Below are 25092 nucleotides of genomic sequence, written 5' to 3' on the forward strand. Positions count from 1 at the left end.
CCCCCCCTGCAAAAAAAAGAATGTTCCTTGAGCCTCCCAAGTCATCTCCTTCCTCCATATTATTTTTAAGGTCAAGGCAGGTTATAGTTTCATGTTATAGTAGGAAAGTACATCTTGAGATTTTCACATGTTCTATCTTGAAAGCTGCACTTCCTTGGCATAGACCTAATCTGTACAGTCGGCTGGAGTTTCCCCCCTAGAGTTTAAGCACCCCCCCCCCCAGTATCCACCACATCACTGTATATGAAATTATGAAATTAACTCTCTCTCTCTCTCTCTCTCTCTCTCTCTCTCACACACACACACACACACACACACACACACATACACACCCTACCTTGAATGGTAGAGTAGTTTGCTGTTTAGTGATATGACACCACATCCACGAGAGGCAGGGTATTAGCTGCTAAATAAGGACAACAAATTTCTCTTCCCCATGCTATCCATTATTAATCTGTGGGGTTGTCACCTGAAAAAGAATGACTTTAAGCTGTAATCCCCAAACCAGAATCAACAAGAAGCGATGAAATTCAACAAACGTGCAAACTGCAAAGCTTTCGTAGCAGTTATGAACTCAAGCTACGAAACATGTAGGAGGATTTTGGCCATGGGGTATTGCTGAATAGTAAAAAAAATAAGAAGAGCCCGGGGGGCTCAAAAGTCCATCTAACCCAGCATTGTGTTCTCAAAGTAGTCAACCAGATCCATATGGGAGGCCTGCAAGCAGGACCTGAGCGAAACAGCACTCTTCCCACTTGAACTCTTGCCTCCCCTCAGAAGGGATATTGTAGAGTTGGTGGTGATTTCATTAACTGACAGGTGGCCAGGATCTACTCCAAGAGAAACATTATATTAAATTGTGGCTATTATCTTTCCAGTTTCCATTTCCACACCTTAGCTCTGTTAGGTTTTGGAGAGATTTCTATATATCAACAATTCAAAAACAGGGCAAAATAGGACTTTTGGCCAAGCACTGAACCTTACGTTATATCTTCAAGACATACAATCTTTTTTAAAAAAGCTTTTATTTATACTTTTCAGGTTTATACATTTCATTAGTTTTACAATCAATTTAACATTTCAAAGTTTGGCTTCCTTCCCTCTCTTTCTTCGTTTCCTTAATTTTTTTTTTTTTGTATCTTCTGCATATGCAAATTCATTTAATTTGCTCATTTAATTATCTACTTTAAATATATACCCTTATGAAACTGCAGGTTATTACAATAATCCTGCTAATGTTTTTTTCTGTTTGCAGTTTATCTGTAAATATTCAATAAACCATTCCATTCTTTTATAAAAAGTTATTTGATTTCTTATTCTTCCGGTAAGTTTCACCATTTCTGCATATTCCATAAATTTTTGTATCCATTCTTCCTTTGCTGGGACTTCTGTTTCTTTCCACTTTTGGGCAAGTAGCATTCATAAATAAATTTCTATACAATTTAGGTAGTTCTGTTCCTGTAATTCCAAAAAGAAAAGCTTCTGGTTGCTGTTTTTTTAATAAAAGTTATTTCGAACATCCTTTTCAATTCATTGTATATCATTTCCCAGTAAACTTTAACCATACTGCAAGACCACCACATATGATGAAAAGAACCTTCTTTCTCTTTACATTTCCAACCCCTGGTTGATTTAGATTTATACATTTTTGCCAATTTACTCGGTGTTAGATACCAACAATATATCATTTTCATACAATCAATAAAACAAGTCAATATTAGCATTGGAAAGTAAATATTTGTTCAGAACCAGAGATAGGCAAGTGAGGTTCCACTTGCACAATGGGGTTTCTCTGACCATCATTGAAGCCACCTGTGCCCTTCAACTCACTGCCAAGATCAAGGGACCCTCTGGAATTGCATCTGGAAAGGCTGCAACGGGATGTGTAAATGTCTTATAGAAGTGAAAGTAGTTTTTCACCAGCACAAAATATCACTGGATCCAAGTCATTATTTAGAAAAATATTATTCAGAGCGTGACTATTTAATATGGTTTACTCAAGCCCAGTGCAATCCGTTTTCAGAGTGCATCCATTTTGTGTGCAACAAACTGAAGCTGGAACAGCAACAGCCCCTACAGTTTAAGACTATACACCAGCAGCATGGGATGAACTGGGAACTTGAAGAGGCTGACCTACTGTCTCACACAGTTACAATGCATCTGTGCATGCTAGGTAATGACAGCTCCCCGCTTAAAATGGGGGGTGCCCTTTGTGTGGACGCGCACAGCCCTAGATCTGGAGTGGCCCCATCAGCATAGGCTTGGCTTTGCCTTCCCTCAGGTGGGATACCTGGAGGTCTCCGCCTACCCCAGTCAGCTGTCCAATCCCACCTGGGGGAAGTGTTGCCAAGGAGACCAGGCCAGGTAGGGGAGGGATTACCTGCCCACACAATAGAGGGAGGATCTTACCTGGGAATCCTCACTTGGCTCCAGAGCTTCTCCCACCCTACCCACCCTCAGTTAATGTCTTCTTTTGCAGTTTAACTTTTCTTCATAGGTTTTGCAGGTTAACTTTTCTTCACAGGTATGCGGGTGCTGCTACACTAAGGTCGCTGTCAAAGGGCCGGAAAGGAATTTCCCTGCATTGGCAGGTTTTGCCTTTCCCGTAGCAAAACGTCACAACTTTGGCGATATCAGGCCTTGGGCGGAATCCTTTAGTCCCGGCTGGGGACTGGGGAGGAAGAACGCCCAATGCCTGAGCCAAGGTCTACCCACATTTGAAATTTAATAAAGTTGTGGCCAATTTAATCCCATAGCACGTTGTCTTGAGTCATTATTCCACATGACGGGGGGACCGCTCGGGATCTGGGGACTCCGCCTGTCCACGCAAAGAATTACTACCAGCACCCCTCAAAACAGTATCATTTATTTCCTGCTTGAACTGCAATCACAAGGCCCCAAGGCGGGAATACACTTATTGTGTATGCTATCTGTCTCATGTCCTTTGGGAGATTCCTTTGCAGATTTTTTTAAAAGTCATCCTGCAAGACTCCGTCAAAGGAATGACTGCATATATCTACAGTCCTTTGAAGCAGCTGTTACGTTTCAGATCTGTTACAGAATTCTTATAACAATTCAACTTGAAATTTAAATCCAGCAGGTGGCCGGCTAGTACTTTTTATATGGATATTTGCTGTACTGATTACTGTGTGCTCCACCAGCACTCTGGAGACAGGAGGGCTGATTCAAAGGTAAGAATTTACTGAAGCTGGAGAAACCATCATGGCCTAGAGCTAGGATCTTCTTTTCTATATAAAGTCTCCTCCACCTTTTCTATATAAAGTCTCCTCCACCTGTCTCTGGCAGTGTCTCCCTTATATATTCTTTTGTCTGAAACAGGGCTGAAATGGTACCCCAGTCCTACTAGCGCCAACATTTTAAAGAGTCTTGCTGCCCCATTCAGACCCCAGTTCAGCTCTCCCACTCTCATGCTGCCACCTGAAGCAGGTCACTTCAATCTCGTGAAAACAACATGCACACATTAATCACATTAGACAAAACTGCTTTGCAAAAAATATGTAAAGGTAAAGGACCCCTGACAGTTAAGTCCAGTCTCAAATGACTCTGGGGTTGTGACACTCATCTCGTTTTACTGGCCGAGGGACCTGACGTTTGTCTGCAGACAGTTTTTCTGGGTCATGTGGCCAGCATGACTAAGCTGCTTCTGGCGAAACCAGAGCAGCACACGGAAACGCTGTTTACCTATTTATCTACTTGCACTTTGACGTGCTTTTGAACTGCTAGGTTGGCAGGAGCAGGGACCAAACAACGGGAGCTCACCCCGTCATGGGGATTCAAACCACTGACCTTCTGATCGGCAAGCCCAAGGCTCAGTGGTTTACACCACAGAGCCACCCATGTATATGATGATAAACTCACACTAAAATGTGGGTGAATTTTCATGAAGGCTTAAAAAAACAAACCCACACCACAAACTGGGAAAATGTGGTGACCTGACCTTAATGCTGGAGAAATGAGAAAATGAAAGAAATTTTCAGGTTTTCCCATTCCTGCTCCTGGTTCATCGGGATGACAGTCTTCTGTGCTGCATACTTGTCTCCCAGCCCCACAGGTGAGATGAGCTCCTGTTCTGTCAGGAGGAGACAGAAGCAGAGGCGCCAACTTGAATAAAATATTGAGGGGTCCCAGTTAAGTCCCGTCTCACGTAATCAATCACAAGCACACACACCTTTTGAATGGCAATGCCCATCAACTGCCCCCCCTCAAATGCTTAAATTGTGGGGGGTGGGGTGTGAAGTGACCTCGGCCCCTAGGAGTCAGCTCCTATTGAAAGAAGGGAGGGGAATGGAGGCAACTATATATATAAAAAATGGAGTATGAAAGAGGGAAGATGGGGAGAGGCACAGAAAAAGAACAGGAAGTGACATGCAGGGAAAAGAAAAGAAATCAGGAGGAGATAATCTTTGCTATTAGCAGAGGTTTTCAGATGTAGGGAGAAACAGCTTTCCCAGAGATCACTGGTCAGTTTCCCCAACCTCCTCAGTGACTACAGGAAATGTAGTCTCTAGCACCACTTACTTGACCAGAGAATTTGGGTCTGTACTAGACTCTGTGCTTGGAAGTCAAAGGAGGAAGCTACACCTTCCTTTGTGGTAGGAACAGATTAGGAGACCTTCTAGAAGACCTGTTTCCCAAGCATTCAACCCGGTTATGTTTGCGCTAAGTTTGTGGCAAAGTTAGATGCCAGCTATTTAATGAGCATTCATTCTGACTTATTTGCTGGGAGGTTAGATGATCTGTCAATATGGGTGTGGCCTGTCCTGTTTTGTCACCTGATGTGAAATAGGAAGGTGACGTCCTTGCTGCCCCCCCCCCCAACCTCACTTACTGGGGTTGCGTGTCTGCTGTAGCATTGCTGGCTTCTGGTGAACTCTCGTGGATGTTGTGAGATATCGCTGGAAGCCAATGCATGACCCCAGCGGTGGTGGGTGGGGTGACTGCAGGGGCAAAGCAAGTATTATCACTTTCCAGTTGATTTCCCCACTGCTTTTCTTATCACAGTAGGCCTGATATTTGGGGGGAAATTGAGTTTGTTTTTAAAGTACTGCAAATCAGCTTTAATTGCACAGTTGGAATTTGAGATTTAATCCCAGTCGCCCAAAACATTTTGAAAGGGCATTTGGGTTAACTGTGACCAATAGGGAGGGAGTCCTGGATCATTCTCAACCGTTAGTAGTTTGCGTATCCGGAATGAAGATGCTGGTAGCCAGGCAATCCTGCTCAGTTTGACTGTAAATGAGAGAAGACTGATACAGAACCAATAGGGGAAATTACTTTTTCTAGGCCTAAGAGAATTACTGGAGGAACAGGAGGAATACCTACCTAAATTACCTGCCTAACACCCCTTTTTGTCTCTGGCATAATTCTAGGCAACATCCTTCAGCTACGCATGTGAACTGGATCCTTAAAAAATGCTGTAAGACTTGACTTCCCATGCCTCTAGAAGGCAGCTGTGAATATAGGGCATTTCATCAAATTACTGCTCACTTAATATTTACGGTGTTGCTTGTAAGGGAATATCTCTAAATTATTAACTCTCTCTTTCCACACACACTTTCTTCCTTATCAGTGTGCACTGGCTCTTTTTATATATATATATAAAGCTAAGGCAAGGTTCTATGTGACTGCAAGTTCTTCTTAGTATTCATATCCTCTTTGCCCAGATCCATATTTCAGAAGAAAGGAGTTTGCAAATGCTGCAAGAGGGATGGAAGTTTTCACTCTGTTATCGCAGACTCCCACACTTGGTACAGTCTAAAGTGTACGAAGATAAGGGGGTTGGGGAAAATATATCTGTGCAAGTTCCTTGCTTTCTGGAGCCAATACAGTGAGCCAGAATCATATGTGCTAGTCTAGCTGTTATCACAGACTTTCACTGCATGTACTAATTTCATGTACTCTGATATGTAAGGAGAGGAAGGGATGTAATGGCTTTTTCTTGAATTTTAATTCTCACAAGTAAATAACCAAATTAACAATGAATATGCAGCTACAATAGTGAACCGTAGGTAGTTTGCATGAGAAACGATCAATACTAGATTATAAAACAACTAAATGTTGAGTAGTAACAAAGAAGTTTGCTTCACTCTGAGAAGGAACTTTTAATCTCAAGGCTGCACATTGTGTATAATATTCAAATTAATGCAGCCATGCTTCTTCTCTTATTGGAAAATCCCCCCCTCAATTGCAGATTGGTCAGTTACAAGCAAATGCAAGGCAGCCATTTCATGGGTGAGTAATACCACTGAATTACCATGTGGCTCAAAGCCCCAAACCTAATTTTGGCAGTTTAATAACAAGTGTATTACAAACCATCTTGCATATGCAATCACAAAATATATGTTTAAAATATGATGTGCCTGATTCCCACTGGTAGAAACTAGCAGGCAACCCTGATTAAGTCTCCTGATTAATGGAGCTCCATCCTCATGCAGATTATACACATGTATTCAAAATAGAAATATACTATATGCTGAGGGGTGAAAAAAACCTATTTTAGGCATCCATGTTAGAAGAATGCATTCATATGTGCACAGACACCAAGCTACTCCACCTGCAATTATTCCTCATTGTGATGCTACCACTGCAAAATGTGGTAGATGAAATAATGGTGGGGGTTTTTTTTTGTTTTTTTGAAGCTACAGTTCCCTGTTATTTGTGAAACTCTGCCTTCCTATCTTGAATCTGCTATGGCAAATCTCTTCCCAAAGAAGGCAGATTTTATTTATTTATTTAACAACATTTCTAACCTCTTACTATTTTAAAAGTCTCTCTGTGGTGTACACTATGTCTGAGTATATAATAAGATTGTAAGGTTGTTGTCATGCTGCAGTTTGCATGGCAAAAAATAACAGCTGGCAGGATGGAGCAAACAGTGGGCAGCCTAGCCAAGCTGCAGAGGACCAGGCAGACCAGGCTGTAACAGCTCACCAGCAGCCATCTTGCTATGCTGCTGCTTCCCATCTTTCTCCCATTCATTCTGCTTCCTGCTTGTAGTGGGTGGTGGCGGTGGCAGAAGTAGTGAGATGAAGAGTAGAAGCAATTATCTCCTACACTTCCCTTTCTGTTGCTGCTGCCACCACTACTATTGTTACTGGTGGTGATGGCAGAGGCAGATTTAGGGCAGCATGACTGGTTCCCTCGCACAGGGTGCAGGAGCCAAGGGGCCCACTTTCCAATTCATTCCCAAAGCCTAGGAAACACTGGGATTTGGGAAGAAGACATGAAAGCTTTGATAGGGTCCTAGAGTCCTCCTGCCTGCTTCCCAAAGCCTACTTGGCACTTGGCCAGCTTTGGAAAGGATGCAAAATACCAAATACAGTGGTTGAAAGAGACATAATGCCCTGTGCATTAAAAAAGGAAAAACCAAGGTGTGCATGTTCAGAACGTTTTTTAAAGTTGAAATATTTTGTGTTTTTATGTTTCCCAAATGTTGCTGTTAACACCTAATCCTGCTGAGGAATGTGTAGTCTGACAGCTTGTTTTTAAATGTTGCTTTGTTTTCGTTTTGTTTTTAAAAAATGTATTCTCTCTTTCTCGGTGATTCTCACTTTTTCTTTGACACTCTATTATATTAAGTTTAGGATTCTGGTTATGTAATGCTACAGTAATTCTTGGAAAATCTGATGTCTGAATGACATCTGATAGTGGCTGAATGACAGAGAAGCAAATGCAAAGCCCTCCTTGACCTTTCCACTAAGTTCAACTATTATATCAGTGCCCCACTGAACCATAAAGCACATCTGGGTTCATGAAACTGGTGGATCAAATTGGTGGGAAGTGCTCTAAAATAGAGCACCTGTCTCTTCCCCAGCCCCTTCCAGAAACCTCTCTGTGTGGTAAAACTACTCAAGAAATCTCTGTCAGCTGCATCTCTGTGAAGCAGAGTTAGTACAAGTGTTTTGCCACTCTCTTTGGCATTATGTAGCACAAGAAGACCTTAGGATAACCTGAGATCTGTATGCTTAGTTTCTCTGAGAAGAAAATAGCAAATGAGTCTGAAAGCAAGAAGGGTCCTTGCATCAGAAAAAGGTGACGCTTAGAACTTACCATTTTAACATCAAGGATTGAATACTGCAATTTGTTTTTTTGTGGTGCTACTCTTCAAGTCTTCATAGTTACATAATGTGGCAGTCCATCTTCCTGTTACTACTTGACTGTGTAGGCATTCCTGCTCAAATTCTTACAAGCAATGGTGCTATTAGGCTTTAGGACCCAAATCCATATAGCACAGGGCCCCTGTAAATGATGCCAGTCAACAGATGTCTTGGTGTTGGGAGGCACAATGGGAGTATACCACAGCAGTATTTGGAAGGAAAACACTACTCTGGCAGCCTGCCATGTTCCCTGATTGATGACTGACTTGAAATGTTTCCCCAAAATGAGAGGGGCATTGAGCTGAGCCAAACGCCACCTTCCAGGGACATGATTCTGTTTCTTCCCATGTCTGCATTATTTGTGATTTTTTTAAATGAAAAATTTCAGTATTTTGAATATACTCCAAAAGGAATCTCTTTTTCTTTTTCTGAATATATATATCTCTCTCTCTCCAGGTACCCATTTGTGTCTGCATTTTGTTCTAAAAATCCACATTTTTGCAGACAGTTTACCCCCAAATAAACATTTTGGCAGCATTTTTGAGCCAATAAATGTATTGCAAAATTCAGAGATGTGTGAAAGTTGAAGGACAACTGTTTTTCAATCTGTGTATTAGACCTGGAAGTGTGAACCAGATTGATTCGGTTAAAAATGTAGATGAAAAGAAATCCTCAAGTCTCCCTGGTGTGTGCTGGTGCAGAGTAGATTAAGGAATTCATGCCCAATTCCCCAAATGGCGACCATGGCAGCTTTGCCTCCCTGCACAGATGGCCTCTAGTTGGATTAGAGTGCAGGTCTAGAAACATTGGTAAATTCAGAGTCTCCCTTTTGCTCCCTGCTCTCAAATTCATTTGTGCAGCTTTTGCTGGGGATGGCAAATTTATAGCTTTAGCATTCACTGCTTGGAGAAACAGGCCAAAAAGTTTGAAGCACCAAAGCCTGAAATCTCTAGTGAAATATCAGAACAGTTGAAAGATTAAGTTTCAGTGCTTCTTTCTTGGCCACTTCTCAAATGTATTTTCTCCTGTCAGGAGAAAACCCATCATGGAATGTTAAAGCACATTTCTTTTTTACATTAGGGAATCAGCTTTTAAAATGTTTCTCATCCACCTTATCTGCTGTCCCCCACCCTCCCTTCTCTGGTTGCAAGTCACTGAAAAATGAATATAATCTGAGTTGGCCACACTTTTGTTCCCTGTTCCTCTCTCCTCCCCACCCCCCACCCCGTTTGTCACTCATCACTCAGTGAACAAGAAATGTATGAATATTATTAAATCGCTGCTTCGGTCATTATGTATCTGAAGGAACAACTGCTTGAAATATTTGGGCAAAGGTTTTCTCTTATTCAGAATGACTAAGAAGGATTTCAGAGATTAGCCCAAGAAGCATCTTAGAAAATCTAGCGTTCAGATATGGTAATGCCTTCTTTTCTATCATCATTATTCTCATCTTTGGGACTAGTTTTGACAAACTTTTCAAGTTTTTCTTCCTGGCTGAAAGACGTATCAAAGAGACAAACAAAACCCTATTTGCATGCAACTGGCAGTCTAAATGGTGTACAGAAATCAATCATGGGGACGTCTTTCATAAGTTTGCTAGGGCATGTATTACAATGCACGGGCTTGTATTACATTTGAAGTGGCAAGATATCGCCGCAATAATCTTGATGGATCTAGCGGTGGATAAAATGGTCTATCTCTGCTCTTTGTCACTTTCACATGTAGAAGAGTTTGGATTTGATATCCCGCTTTATCACTACCCAAAGGAGTCTCAAAGCGGCTAACATTCTCCTTTCCCTTCCTCCCCCACAACAAACACTCTGTGAGGTGAGTGGGGCTGAGAGACTTCAAAGAAGTGTGACTAGCCCAAGGTCACCCAGCAGCTGCATGTGGAGGAGCGGGGACGCGAACCCGGTTCCCCAGATTACAGATCTACCACCCTTAACCACTACACCACACTGTATTCACTCATTAAACTGTTCCTTCTCATCTATGCATTAACCTGCAGGAATATGTGCATTTTTGCACAAACCTGCCAGCTGGAAGCATCATTTGTGGCCAGCAGGGTGTGTGATGCGGTATGTATCTGGGGTGTGTGGCTTAGAGGGCTATTTAAACCCATGCCTGCTTTCTCTCCTCATCCTTGGATTTCTAGCACTGACTTGGACCACTCTAGGTTGTTGTACATATCTTAGTGTGCCTATTTGTGTGGAGCTGAGTAGGATTTTTGTTGTTGTTCATTCTCAAATTGGCTCGGTCATGCAGGTTTTTTCACCTACTGCATGCAGTGGCTGTAAGGTAATGACTGTGGCCAAATTGGTAACATTGTCGGCTTTGGAGTTGAGGGGTGTTTCTTCCTGGCTGTGTGACCTGTGGTGCTGAACGCAGGAATCCTTGGGGACTCACCTACCAGGGGTTGCATGGCCCTGTGGTGGGTCTGAGAAGTCTCCCAGCGAGGGCTCAGATAAGGAGTTATGCCCTTGTCAGAAGCAGAGTGGCTCACTCTAGTTTGGCTGAGTTATGGTTGCTCCCACATTCCATTTATCCTCTGCTGAGATCTACAATATTGTTGCCATATTTCAAAAAGTGAAAATCTGGACACAAAAGTTGTTGAGTATTCCCCCCCCCCCCACAAAATTGAAGTTTTTTACTTTTTTAAAAAGGGAAATCGGGCTACCATATGCCCAGGTTTCCCTGGACCTTTTAGCCGCTTTTGGAAAAATCTGCCCAGACACCATTTTCAACAGATGGATCCCGGCTATGTCTGGGAAATTCTGGATGTATGGCAGCCCTAATCTAGAATGATTTAAATGTGCCCTGGTTCAACCCCACATGTTGCCTCTTTTTTACTCATTCAGGTCACAAAAATACCTATTTCTACATGTTTTGCACCTAAAGTACGTATTTTGAGAACACATTTTCAAGTATTTATTTTTAACCAAGAACTCTGTTGGAACTAAAGGGACGTGGGTGGCGCTGTGGATTAAACCACAGAGCCTAGGACTTGCTGATCAGAAGGTGGGCGGTTCGAATCTCCGCAACAGGGTGAGTTCCTGTTGCTCGGTCCCTGCTCTTGCCAACCTAGCAGTTTGAAAGCATGTCAAGTGCAAGTAGATAAATAGCTACCGCTCTGGTGGGAAGTTAAACGGCGTTTCCATGTGCTGCTCTGGTTTGCCAGAAGTGGCTTCGTCATGCTGGCCACATGACCTGGAATCTGTACGCCAGCTCCCTCAGCCAATAAAGCGCCGCAACCCCAGAGTCGGCTACGACTGGACCTAATGGTCAGGGGTCCCTTTACCTTTACCTTTACTATTGGAACTAAATGTGTTGTGATCGTGGTAGTTTTCAGTCCCTTTCCTGATGATTCCCAACATGAAGTAGTCAAACTCTGGGTCGACATTTTCATGAAATTATCTGCCATAAGCCTGAAATCCCTTTCCTGGTCAGTCACTGCCAGCTGAGTCTACAACACAATAAATATGAAATTGCGGGGGAAGGTGCCTCATAGCGCATCATTTTACATTTGCTTTCATTGAACTGCATTTGCCATTTTAATGTCCACTCATCTCGTTTGGAGAGATCCTTTCTGAATTCTTTTATATTTCTTTTGAATGTCTATCTCACATACCTAAAGTATAAGAATTCCTAAATTGATATATCTGGACCAGTCAGAGAAAAGAAGACTAGATTGAGCCATCCCTGAACAGGGATGAGGTAATCTCTCAATTTGAGTTTCTCTTAGTTTGTGACTTTTTTTTTAAGTCCTCATGAAGATTCATCATCAGCTGCTCTTGCTCTCTCATGCTTGATATCTTGCTTCATCTTATTTACTGTTCTTAGTCTGTCTAAAATCCTTTTGTTTTGATTTTATGTTACATTTGTTGTATCATTGAAAATCAATAAAAATAGTGTTAAAATACGTCACAAGCATCTTAATGCCAGTGTCTCCTAACACTTTACCCATGTTTATGCATTTTTGTACACCTCACTTTGCTGGAGAACTGCATCGCAAAACTGAGAGAAATGCAAATTTTGAAAGGTGACTGTGTTTCTGTTTGAGCATTGTTTTGGAAAGTGCAAATTAGCTAAGTTTGCCTCTAAATGCAAACTGAATTGAAATTCTCTCCATCCCTAACTCCAAAGGACCTAGCTCAAGGGAAGCAACAACAAAACGTCCCCTTTATGTACCCTGTATAAGCTTCCAGGGCATAGAAGGAAAGCTCTCAGTTGACTTTTCACAGGGCACTTCTGAAATTGTGGAGAAAATGGAAGAGAGTTTTTGAGAACCTCTTCTAGGACACATCTGGCGCATTAAGTGAGAGTTCATTCTAGTCTCACTGGAACTATGCACTGCATTTTAAATACATTTCAATCAAGTGAGGCCATATGTTTTCAGATTTGGTTAGATGAACTTTGCTGTATTCAGTAGCCCCTTTCCCCAGCATTTCAACTGTATTTTCTAGCTAAGGACAACTGAATTTTCAGGGAATAGCAAAGCATTTTACTACAGTACATTTTTTCTTTCTTTAAAAAGTGCTTAAATGAGTCATTTATTTGATTGGAACCTATCAAGCAAAAAAAGTAAAAAAAATAAGTTGAATGATAAATTGTACTTAATAAGCTCAAAGGGGAAATAGGCAGGGATGAAAAGCAGGCTTGGGTTTTACCGTGTTCTTTAGATTCTCATTCTTTAAATAACTTTATTTTACAATGCATGGTTTGCTGTGTAATCCTTAAACCTAAAATGGATTAAGGTATATTCTGCCACATGTTTTAAAAAGGTCTGATTTTATGCTTCCTGCAGCACGATATGCTGAGAACTGAGACTACTGTCGGTAATCTTTGCATTTTAGAAAAATGGGCTGTGTAGCCAGATTGTGCTGTATCAATGCAGGTTATAATGACAGGCGAGGTTAGTGAGAAAGGTTGTAGACTGAAAAATCTTTCGACTGAAATCACAATACAGCAGGTATTGGCCTTCCTGGTGTTGCTGGATTGCAACTCTGGCCATCATCTCTGGCCATTGGCCAGGCTTGCTGGGGCTGATGGGAGCTGCAGTTGAGCAGCATATTAGGGCCAAGGATTCCCCACACCAGCCATACATACTCTGTCCATAAATTCCCTACAAGGGCAATTGCTCTCTGTTCCATGAGTATCAGAGGAGCACCACCCCTAGAGCTCTGTCCTCTCTGCATAGCACCAACTTTCATCTACACTATCCCATCATTGGTTCAATTTCATTGTCAGTGCTCTTGGGGCTGTTTTTGGAATGTTTCCACCCCTCTCCTTTTGGCTTTGTTTTTTTATGGCGGCAGAGGTTGCATGGACACCCTTGTGCACAATCCCAGCTACACTGCAATATTGGATTTCTTCTTTGACATCTAGAGATAGCTCTCTACTGGGTCTAGCTGACATTTTAAAATAGCCTCTCAGTAGAAGTGATCTCTTCAGCCAATTGGATGGTTCTTTCTACACTTTTTCATATCTCTCTGTGTCTCTTCCTTCCTTCCCAGCCACTCAATTCCATGCCCCTTCTGACCTATGTTCAGTTTTTTCTCCTATTAAGGGACATCCACACCATACATTTAAAGCACTATGATATTACCTTAAACAACCATGGTTCCCTCCCCCCCCCCAAATATGGGAGCTGTGGTTTATTAAGGGTGCTGAGAGTTGTTAAGAAGTCCTTATTCCCCTCCCAGAGGTACAATTTCCAGAGTGGTTTAACAATTCATACATCTTCAGAATGTCAGAGACCTTTTTATAAGAGAAAGGCATACTTCCTTAAATATCAACCATTCACTAAATGATACTGGTCTTTGGAAGGTTGGAGTATCCCATCTGAATATTGTTCACAACCTATATATTATTTATTTTTGCAACTTTCATAAAGAAAGAAAAAAGCTCATTTCAGGACAAGGTATGGCAGATGGCTATCGCTCTCTCATCTGAATTTGCTATTCATGAAATCACATTGATTTGGATCTCAGGATATTCCTTGATGCGGATATGCAAAAATGACAAAAATTATTGACGCAGTTTTTTATGAGAGCTGAAATTCAGCAGTACATTTTAAAAGGCAGAGTGGAGATGTAGAAAGTCAAGTTATGCTGAGCAATTGTCTGAAATTCAGGGATAAGGACAGTCAATGTGCTCTTCTTTTCCCCCTGAATATCTTGTACGTTGCTGAATCAATATGGATGAGTCTTGATTTAGTACACCATGGTGATTTTCCTGACAAAAATCAAGACAGGCCTATAAGAAGCATATTGCTTCACGCCTCCTTCCCTTGTGCAAAAAGGCAATGTTATTTACTTTCACTGATGTTCCTGTGAAACATTTTACTAAGGAGTAGACCCAGCTGAACAGTGGAACTTAGTTCTGAGTAAGCCTGGATAAGAGCTTAGGAATTCAGTGCAAGCTACCATGTCTGAAGCCCAGCATGATACATTGTAAGAGATGGAGCAGTGGCTGGGTCTCCCTTTAATCAACTGAATAATCCATCACACATTTCTGTGACATCCATCCTAAGAGACGTGGCTTTTTAATAAATATTTTTGCTCAGGTTCAAAGGTCTGTGAGTGCAGATTCTCATTCCCATTGCTAAAAGGGGGGGAAATGGGTTGATGGAAGTGTTCTTTTCATGATGATTTTAAAACATTATAATGTTCATATAACCAAACTGAGTTAATAGCATTCTTTTCTTGCACTTCTGGAACTATATATATTTTTCTACTTTCTTCACCTTCACCTTCTAATCCTGAACTCTGGCTGATGAATATACAAGCTCAGGATTATCACGCAATGTACATTCATGTGTAAAATGAAATTCCTATTAAAAGTTCATTGCTTCAAATGAAATATGCTTTGTAGCATTCCCTGTAGCGATCCCTGCTGAGTTCTGTCATGATATGCTCACATTTGGTCTTGCTCCTCTCATCCTTCTACTTAACACTGTGAGATTTTGACATCATTTTGTATACAATGCTTTGCGCAAAAAAAAAAAAAAAAGACAGCAGAGGCCAGAAGCTGTTGCATTATTCAACAAGTGCATTCGAGAGCAATAGGAAATGAGCAATGAATGACATTTATTGAAAGGGAAACATTTCTTGAGAACCTTAACCGTGGGTCCTTCGATAATTAACGTGCCTTAGCCTTTGGTTAAATAAATACAGCGATCCTAATCTTGTTACTCTTTGGAACCATTCTTAGGACAAATTTACACATTCTGGCTGTCAGGTAGGTGCCATTTACAAAATGGTCCACATACTGTCAACTTTTGCAGTGGATCATGGGAACAAAGGAAGCTGCAGACCACAGGCCCATTGAGTTCAGTACTGTCTACAGTGACTGATAGTGGCTCTGTGGGCCAGGGGACGGTATTCCCATTCTGCAAAACGGGAAGTGCCACTCTGCTACTGCCACCAAGGCCGCCAGCATCATACCTGCCGCTGCTGCCACCACTGCTGCTTCCACCACACCATCTGCCACATAGGTAATACAGTGGTACCTCGGGTTAAGTACTTAATTTGTTCCGGCGGTCCGTTCTTAACCTGAAACTGTTCTTAATCTGAGGCACCACTTTAGCTAATGGGGCCTCCTGCTGCCACCACACCGCTTCTGGGTTAGCGGAGTGTGTAACCTGAAGCGTATGTAACCTGAAGCGTATGTAACCCGAGGTACCACTGTAGCGGCAAATGTGGCTATTTAAACTTTCTTGAGTGGGCAGTTTAAATGATTATTTTGCATTGCTTCATCATATTTTTGTGTTTTCTTGTTTTCTTGTTTTCATATATACTTTTGCGTACAATCTTGATAGCTTATGCAAGTTGGCAGTATATAAATAGGTTTATAACTAAACAAATATGTGAACTCGCTCCCCTTTTGCACTAAAAAAATGGACACCCACTTACACCCTGCCCCCATGTCAGGTTTGGATTTATCTGAAAGAAAAATGCAAACCCATGAGTGAAAACTATCTGCCGTACCATAAGTTGTGCTGTGAGAAAGCTTCTCCTTTACAAGCAAAAGGTGTCATTAGGCGCGATAAGATATTCACTTGAATGACCAGCACATGACGGCATACCACTCACTTCCATTAAATTTCCTTCAGCAGCTTGAGATTGTGCCGAACATATTATTTTCATATGAAGTGAAATCATCCATTATCCTTTTGCAACTCAGCTACTGTAGCCAATTACATGCCTCAGTTAAATTAGCTGCACTGTTAAAAAAAGAAAGGGAAAAGCCAGTGAACACAATACTCCAGCAACACAAATTAGAATGAGTTGTGAAGGCAAACATTGTGGAATTAAGCACCAAGTGCAATCGCCATACCCTGTTTTAGGCCTTTGGAACATACATTCTGAACACTCAGACATCTGGCAGGCGAGAGAAGCACTATGTAGGTTTACATCACTGTGGGAAACAACTACCAAAAGTTCTGGCAGAGTGGACCATTTTCTCAGTATTTTTTTTAAACACCTTTGGATACTGAATGAGTGTTCATCCTGACATTTTTAGGCAGGTACGTGCCACACTTTCCCCAGTTAAAGAGACATTTATATCATTCCTCCTGGACACAAGGAGGAATGAGTGTTATGCCTGCAGCTGACTCACCTGGGAGAAATTCCTCCTTGCCACTGAGCAAGCGAGGGAACAACTAACCACAGAGCAGTTAATCATGTGCAGAATGCCAGAAGTTCGTTCCCAAAGTGACAATGGCTCCATTCTTAGCACTTAGGAAAGCCACACTGAAATAAACTCTATTTGTGCAATCCTTGCTCCTGTGCTCAACAACCTGGGAGCATGGAGTGGGCTTAATGCTGCTTACTACTTTCTCATCATCTGCATACATGGTGCCACTGTCTGTAGGTTTATGCCTTTGTGCATACAAGTTGCATATATGAAGACTTCCATGGAATTCAGAGCTGGAGAACATCTCTGTTTGCCTCTTTGACTCAAACAGCAAAATGTGTTGATTGGGCAGGCCTTGCACGCCAGAGATTAAGACTCTCTCCTTTACTGGCCCAGCTCTGTTGCCTTTTAGTAATCTCTAGAAATGCAAAAACTAATCCTGTAAAATTGCTTGCACTATTGCACACCTATGCCTAGGGGAAGGAGAGTTGTGCACCAGGCTTTTGTTAAAAGCACAGGGCCATACCTAGTGTAGAATATGGACACTTTACCATGCCTCTTCCCTTTCCAGGTGAAACATGAAACACTGAGCATGGTTGCTTCAAAATGCATAGAACAGAGAATTCTTTGGGAAATATAGGCCTTTCCTTGTCATGACTGGAATAATTTTGTGGGTTTTTTATATTTTACTTCCTTGCTATAAAGAATACAGGCCCTTGAGGAAAATATTTTGCTGACTGTGACTGGCTTTTGTTGCTGAGACATATTGCTAGCTTACAAACTTATATGAAGGATTTCAAATTCAATAGGGCTGAATAATTTATTTCCTCTCCTGCATGCGGGTAGAGGATTTTTCACTTGGACTAGGCAAGTAGACAGGGATGCTGGCATCACTGAGAGTAAGCAGAGCTTTAACTCTGAATACATGACAGACCTGACCAACATCCTTAGCTGAGTTTCTGCCTACAGATGGTTGTGGACACACCAACTCAAAACTGAACTGTGCTGCAGCAACAGAATAGAATATTTGTGATTTCTCCAACCTTCCCACCTTATGCTATTGCATAACCTGTTGTTAGTTTTGTTTGTTTTTAAAAAAGGTAAAGGACCCGACAGTTAAGTCCAGTCACGATCGACTTTGGGGTTGCGGTGCTCATCTCACTTTACTGGCCGAGGGAGCCGACGTTTGTCCACAGACAGTTTTTTTGGGTTGTGGCCAGCATGACTAAGCCGCTTCTGGAGAAACCAGAGCAGCACATGGAAATGCCGTTTACCTTCCTGCCAGAGCGGTACCTATTTATCTACTTGCACTTTGACATGCTTTCAAACTGCTAGGTTGGCAGGAGCTGGGACTGAGCAATGGGAGCTCACTCCATCACAGAGATTTGAACCGCCGACCTTCCGATCGGTAAAGCCTAGGCTCAGTGGTTTAGACTACAGCCCTGTTTGTTTGTTTATTTATTATTTCTGTACACCACCTTTCCCCCATGATTCTCCAGCTCCCCATTTTATCCTCAAAACAATATTGTGAGGTAGGTCCTGGTCCAACACGCCACCGGTTATAGAGCTGTTTACACAGAAACTATAGTAGCACCTAGAGGCATCACACGACACAAAAAATAAAACATATTTAAAGATAAAGCACCACATGATACAACAAATGATGAAACATCTCTTGGAAATGGTACATGTTGTCCAACTGTCCAGAGAACTGGTGCATTTGGGCAACCATGATAAGGCCTTCTGAATAGGGGCGCCAATACTGTAGAGCACTTATCCCCATGAAACCTGGATGCAGGTGTCTTTTGTCCACTGAAAATTGAAACATTTTTATTTCTGCAGGCCAGAGCATTCCAAACTGTGTCGTGACACGTTAGTGTGTTGGCTGTAGTGTGTAGGTGTGTTGCACAAATGCTCCCCGCGCTCCTCCTGGGACTGGTAAGGGGCTAGTTTAACCTCTGGTTTGCTAGTAAAACTGAATTACTGTTTCGCAAAACGATGTCTAAAAAGTTTGTCACCGACATGAAAAGTAGGGGAAACTATTCTGTGTACTTTCACCAGTATCTACAGTAAAGGTTACTTTTCATCTGTGGTCTCTGCCTTTGTTGTATTTCAATGTAACATTAATGTTGTTCTTTTATGCTATTTCTAACACATTTTTTCCTAACATAGTTTTTTGAAAATAGTATTTTATGACCCTGTCCCATTTTCAATATGGGAATAATAATGCTACTGTACTTAGACGGGTACTCTGAGGATTACTGAGATAATGTATGTGAAGTTCTTGGTCTTGTATGTGAAGTTCAGTTGGTCCTGGCAAGTATTAACTGCTCTCAGTCTTAACCTGATAACTGCCATTTGTCCATATTTTAATTTGTCTGAATTAATTTTAAGATCTATTTTAATTAATTGATGCCTGTTTTTATGTATACTGTGTCATTTATATGATGTTAGCTGCTCTGACCCTGGCTCTGGCCGGGGAGGGCGGAGTACAAATAAATAGTAATAGTAATAATAATAATAATAATAATAATAATAATAATAGCCTTCATTCTCGATGGGAGGTAGGAATGGGGAGTATATTCAATTCATTTTGCATTTAAAGGTGAACTTGCCAAATTCACACCCTGTGGAACAAAACAGAGATAGAAATGCAGCTATCCTTTGAAATTTGCACTCTCTAAATTTTGAAATGCAGTTCTCCAGCCAAATAATATGAACAAAATGCATATGCTAGGGTAACGTATACGAAGGTAAAGTATATACAAAAGGCATATACTAGGGTAAAGTCTACATAAAAATGCAAGTTATTAGTGAAAATCACATAACAATGAATTCTATAAGGCAAATATGGGAAAATGTGTAAGTTAGGTGGAATTGCATAGAAAAATGTTTGCATACAGGGGTGTGTGCAAGTGTGATTTAGTAGAATGTTTTGGAAAATATAATTATGCCCCCCCCCCCTTATTTCAGACCCTCCAAGTGTTCCTATTTTCCAGGGACATCCCTAATTTAGAAAAGACGTCCTGGATTCTGATTTGATTCCAGAATGTCCCACTTTTCCTTAGGATGTCCCTATTTTCATTGGAGAAATGTTGGAGGTTGTGGAATTATCTGACGCCCAAGCAGTCTGAAGGCAATCCTGTATAAGGAAGTTTTTAAATGTTTAATGTCTTATTATGTTTTTATATATGTTGGAAGCGTCCTAGAGTGGCTGGGCAACCCAGTAAGATGTGTGGGGTATAAAGTAAAATTATCGTAATGGAATGGGACGTCGCTATTTTCATCGGAGAAATGTTGGAGGGTATGTTATTTTACATCACTTGTGGCCCAGAGTGAGAGAAGACTGTCTTAAGATATCAATGTATGAGAGACTGGCAAGCTGAATGACTTTCTTTTAGTGTTCTAAACCTTTAGAGGAAGACATTTTATTCCTCCTGCCGCTTTGCAGGAAGACAGGTTCAGTATTCACCTTGATACAAATGACACAAAAGGCTAATTGTGTGAAACCTTTGCAGCAGCAAGGGATTCTGGTGGAATTTTGTGTGTGTGTGTGAAAATTTCACAGCTCCTTCTCTGTGCCAGCCACGCTGTCATCCTCGGCAGTGTTGTCATTCCCCTCAACAGGATGGCTGCCCTCGTTTATCACAATCAGAAGGCATGTGGAGATGAAGAAAAGAGCAGCTTCAAAGACGTGAAGTCACATGAATAGCTAGGCCTGCAATCCTAAATATTCTGTCAGTGGCGACAGGCAGCCATTACAAGGTCGGAATGCATTTACGTAGGCCAAGCTCATCTCCGTAAACTGATACTAACGCTTGGTGGTCATGTTAACTTTTATTCTACAGCAGGACTTTTTTTTTTTTTAAAAAAAAATGCAAATGAAGATAATGATTCCTTTAAAAAATAATAAGTCTCAGAAATACCTACTACAGGCAAGCTGACAATCTACCTAAGACAATTAAAAAATAGAAGATGCCACTTTTTGCAGTGGCGGCTGCATATTCTCCAACTTTTATCTGATGAAAATAGGGACATCCCGTTCCATAATGATAATTTTACTCTTTATAGCCCACACATCTTCCTGGGTTGCCCCAGTCACTCTGGGTGGCTTCCAACATATATAAAAACATAATAAAACATTAAACATTAAAAAAACTTCCCCATACAGTGGTACCTCGGGATGCAAACGGGATCTGTTCTGGAGTCCCATTTGCATCCTGAATAGAACGTAAGACGTGATGGCGCGGGTCACGTTTTGCTGCTTCCACACATGTGTGTGACGTAATTTTGAGTGTCTGCGCATGTGCGAGCAGTAAAACCTGGAAGTAACGCACTCCGTTACTTCTGGGTTGCCATGGAGCGCAACCCGAAAGCGCTCAACCTGAAGCACATTCAACCTGAGGTATGACTGTACAGGATTGTCTTCAAATGGCTCGGGGGTTGGATAACTCCATGCCATCCAACATTTCCCCAATGAAAATAGGGACGTCCTAAGAAAAAGCAGGTTATTCTGGGATCAAATCAGAAACCGGGATGGCTTCTCTAAATCAGGGACATCCTTGGAATATACGGACACTTGAAGGTTCTGTGGCTGGTGACCCTTGGGACTGGTAGGGTGGAAGGCAAAGAGGGCAACTGTAGGTAGAATCTGGGCTAATGACAGGCAGAACTGACTAATTCTAGTTCTGTCCTTATCTTCCTTCCTGTTAGGTTACACAAAGAGTACTTGAGATGAAGGAGGTGAAGGTGACAGCTAGGGCCATCCTCTGGGTGGGATGTAAGTAAGAAGGCAGGCAGGTGGGGGTTGGCTGAGGGCAGATTGAGGCTGGTGGGGCAGCACCCCATTCCACTCTAATGAACCATCTTTCACTGATTTTTTGTTTCTAACACCATCCTATAATAAAGAAAATTCCCAACACAACACCCCCTACTGAGTATTTGAGTATTCTGCCTCAAGGAAAATAGTTTTGATAAAATAGCACAGTTTGTCAAGCAGGGATTCTACCTTCCCCTAGCTTGTCATTTGCTTTTTACCTAAAGCAAGTGTGGAGTTTTGTCCTTTGATGAAACAACATACTTTCAGGAGTTTGTCCTGTGATGAAACAACAGTGCGAATTCCACCGAATTCAAATTGTTAGGCAGCAAAATGCAATATAATGAAATAAAAGAAACAATTAAAATGCAATTAAAAAATCACTCTGCATATTTAATGGCAGCACACCACAAACCACGTGGGTGAAGCTATTGGACCACTGGTGGTCCACAGACCACAGTCTGGGACCCCCTGGTGAATAGTGTATGCCTTGCTGGCAGATGGATGCTAGTGGATTCAAAATCAAGACATTGATTTCTGTTTTTATGGATGTAGCCACAATGAGAGTTCTTTATGTGGCATGTTTTTTTCCTTTTCATACCCTCAACTACATCACCCTTAGATGCTTTTCATGGAATGTGAAAACTAAAATATTCTGTTTGCCACAACATAGAGTTGCATAGATAGTGTTCTGAGTTGCTTGAAGGAAGACTGTCATTTTTTTAAAAAAAGGTTGTGGTTGTTTTTTTAAAAACTACTGTAACAAAAAGACGTTCCCTTTACCTGAGATTGCATTGCTAGAGATGTCAGATCGATGGATGAAATAAAGCATGTAAGGACGACTGGTGTCATTCATAGACAGTAGCACCCACCATGAAGCCCTAGACAAATGAGTGGAACAGAACTACATAAATATGCATTTGCTGCTTACTCTAAACTTCAAGGACACTGTGAAATGCAAATCTAGGGAAAGGCAGATATATGGATCATATCTCGTGTGGATTTTACTCCCCACATTTCTCTTTGTCTTGTTAGATAATGCAATGTTCAATTGTTTCAAGCAACATACCCCCAAACATTGTAAAATGGTCTAATTTTTTCCCCCTTCAGCTTATTGTCAGCTGTTCATTTAGAAAATCCTCCTTTGAACAATTTTATTTTCTTTGTGCAGCGCAGTTGTGATCTGCAAAGAGGATTAGCCATTGTGTGTATTCTGTTGTGGTGCCAATCCAATAGACTAAGTCTTATGAACTGGTCTTAGTTGTAGATTTCTTAGATCCTGGCTTCATCTGATATATTAGGTAGGCAAGCTCTATATGTTCTGTGTCAGCAAACATTTTAAGCTCACAAGTAAGCTCACATTTCTGTTTAGGGGTATATGATAGCCAGTAGGAAAGAGCTGCTAGATATTTTTTGGGGGGAGGGGAGGGGAGGCGGAGTTACAAATCTTTGTGGAGGTTGTTATCATTGGCCGGCAGTCCAGTGATGGTGAGGAGCATGGAGGATGAGTAAGTAGCAGGAAGTAGAGGATGGATGTGGTCGCTTCTCTGGGGAATGCCTGCTTCACGCACCCTCAAAAATCTATGCCCGGGGCCACAGCCCCTCTGGACCCCCCCCCACATGCTACACCCCTGCAAGTAATTGACTAAGCACTTGTGCTATGATTAAAAAAAAAATCTTTTTGAGCAATTATGTGCCTTTCTATTTTTTAGCCTTGCAGCTTCCTCTTTTTCTGAAAAGAGTGAAATTCAACATTTTTAGAGCAATACTTCTTTTTTTCAGGTGAACACTTAAATAGCACAGTGTCTGGAAGACAGTTTATTGGAAGCAAAAGCAAAGATGAAATTGAACTCCTGAGATTTGAAGAGAATATGCAATCTATTATCATTTCTGTATTATTAATGCACTTGTTGAGATGGGAATTAAAAAAAAAGTTGCCCATTTTTTATTGGTTTTAGCATCAATTCTGTGTGGTTTTCTTCCCTCTCCCTTCGTAATTTACCCTTTCCTAATTATTTAGGTGACATTTCCTTTAGGAACTTTCCAATCAAACCAACATGGCTAGAAGATTTAATTCACCTCTGTTTTGCATGGTGTTCTTTTCAATCACACAGTCAATATGTGCACTTTCATAATATGCTAAGATTGTTCCTCACGTGATTTCTCCCCCTGTCCCTGAGCTTTAGAAGATGTTGGAGCCATGTTATTGCTCCTCTCCCACTCCTTCCTTGAGACATTTGCAGAAGGTTTTCAGCGCAAAACATCTGGAATGCTTACTGATTGAAATATGCGATAAAGAGAGGTAGCTATTGATGTGTGCATGCTGTGGTAGTAATTCTAAATGTAATTTGTCTGCTACATTGTAGCAAAACCCAGTTGTGCTATTTATTTGAGGGTGTTGAGAAACTGACTGTAAAAAGTTATATACTCCCCACCACAACCCCAGAAGCAATAGTGTGTTCTCTCTCTCTCTCTCTCTCTCTCTCTCTCTCTCTCTCTCTCTCTCTCACACACACACACACACACACACACAAATTAGTTTATACTAAGGATATTTTTAACAGATAAACAGGGAAACGTACATCTATCATCTCCACTTTCAATTCATAGAATCTTTTAGGCAGTTCCTTGTTAACTCAATGTATGGACAGGGCACCCTTAACACCCTTTTCAAAATTTCTCCACCCATGTATCAGCTCAAAAACTATTTTTGAAGCAGAGTATCAAAAGCACATTGGGTCCTCTGCCGTGCTAAGCTGAGCATTTACTAGACAACGGTTAGGATTTCGGAATGCTTTGCCAGGCACCGCAAATGGATTTCCAGTCGAAGCCTAGAGCTTTTCAAAGGACACATTACCCAAGAATATAAGGGGATAAGTTGTTTTGAAGATGGCACATGCGTCACCAGATCTGTCTGCTCTCGCTTTTCTCCTTCCTTCCCTTGCATATTCGGAAAGACGATAGTACTACAGAACTCAAAGAACAGCTTGACTTTCTGACAGAAAAAGTCAAACTGCGGAGGCTCATTTCTTCCTTTGAAAATGACACACATGAATCATTAGCACCTTTAACAAGTTGGAAGAGCTCCAGTTTTATTTGGTCAATAACTCTCTTGACTTCAAATGGGAAACTGCAGCAGTCCCTCCCCTCCTTTGCCAGTTTTTGACGAGACGACTTCCGCAAAACTGATGAGCAGCAAGTTCAAGGAAACACTGAAGAAAGTGGGGGGAACGACATATGGCACATTTCCTATTTCCTGAATTTCTTTGCTATTAACACTTCCTGGCAGATTTTGAACAGTCTTTGAATGTAGGGTGTGGGTTTCTTCTTTTTGGCGTGTGGGAAGATCAGTTGATGATGAAGATATGCTGCCCTTGAGAAATCATTACAGGTGTTTAAACCCCATAAACTCATGTACATGTTAGTAAAGATGGATAATTATAACTCCACCATAATTAAAAGCATACAATGTAGCAAAGAAATGAGACTGATAGCTTGCACGTCTCTAGATATAGACTCACT

At 41.4% G+C, this 25092-nt stretch overlaps 2 long non-coding RNA genes across 2 annotated transcripts in view; both read left to right on the forward strand.

The window, feature by feature from the left end:
* LOC309335675 overlaps nucleotides 1–25092 on the forward strand; it is a 162336-nt gene that overhangs the window by 112489 nt on the left and 24755 nt on the right. The window lies entirely within an intron of this gene.
* Nucleotides 18292–23455, forward strand: LOC309335854. Its single transcript, XR_014153776.1, has 3 exons — nucleotides 18292–18692; nucleotides 21468–21534; nucleotides 23353–23455. It is a non-coding gene; the product is annotated as an uncharacterized lncRNA (long non-coding RNA).

The sequence above is a fragment of the Podarcis erhardii genome, assembly GCF_964252035.2.
Source record: "Podarcis erhardii genome assembly, chromosome: 1".
NCBI lineage: Eukaryota > Metazoa > Chordata > Lepidosauria > Squamata > Lacertidae > Podarcis > Podarcis erhardii.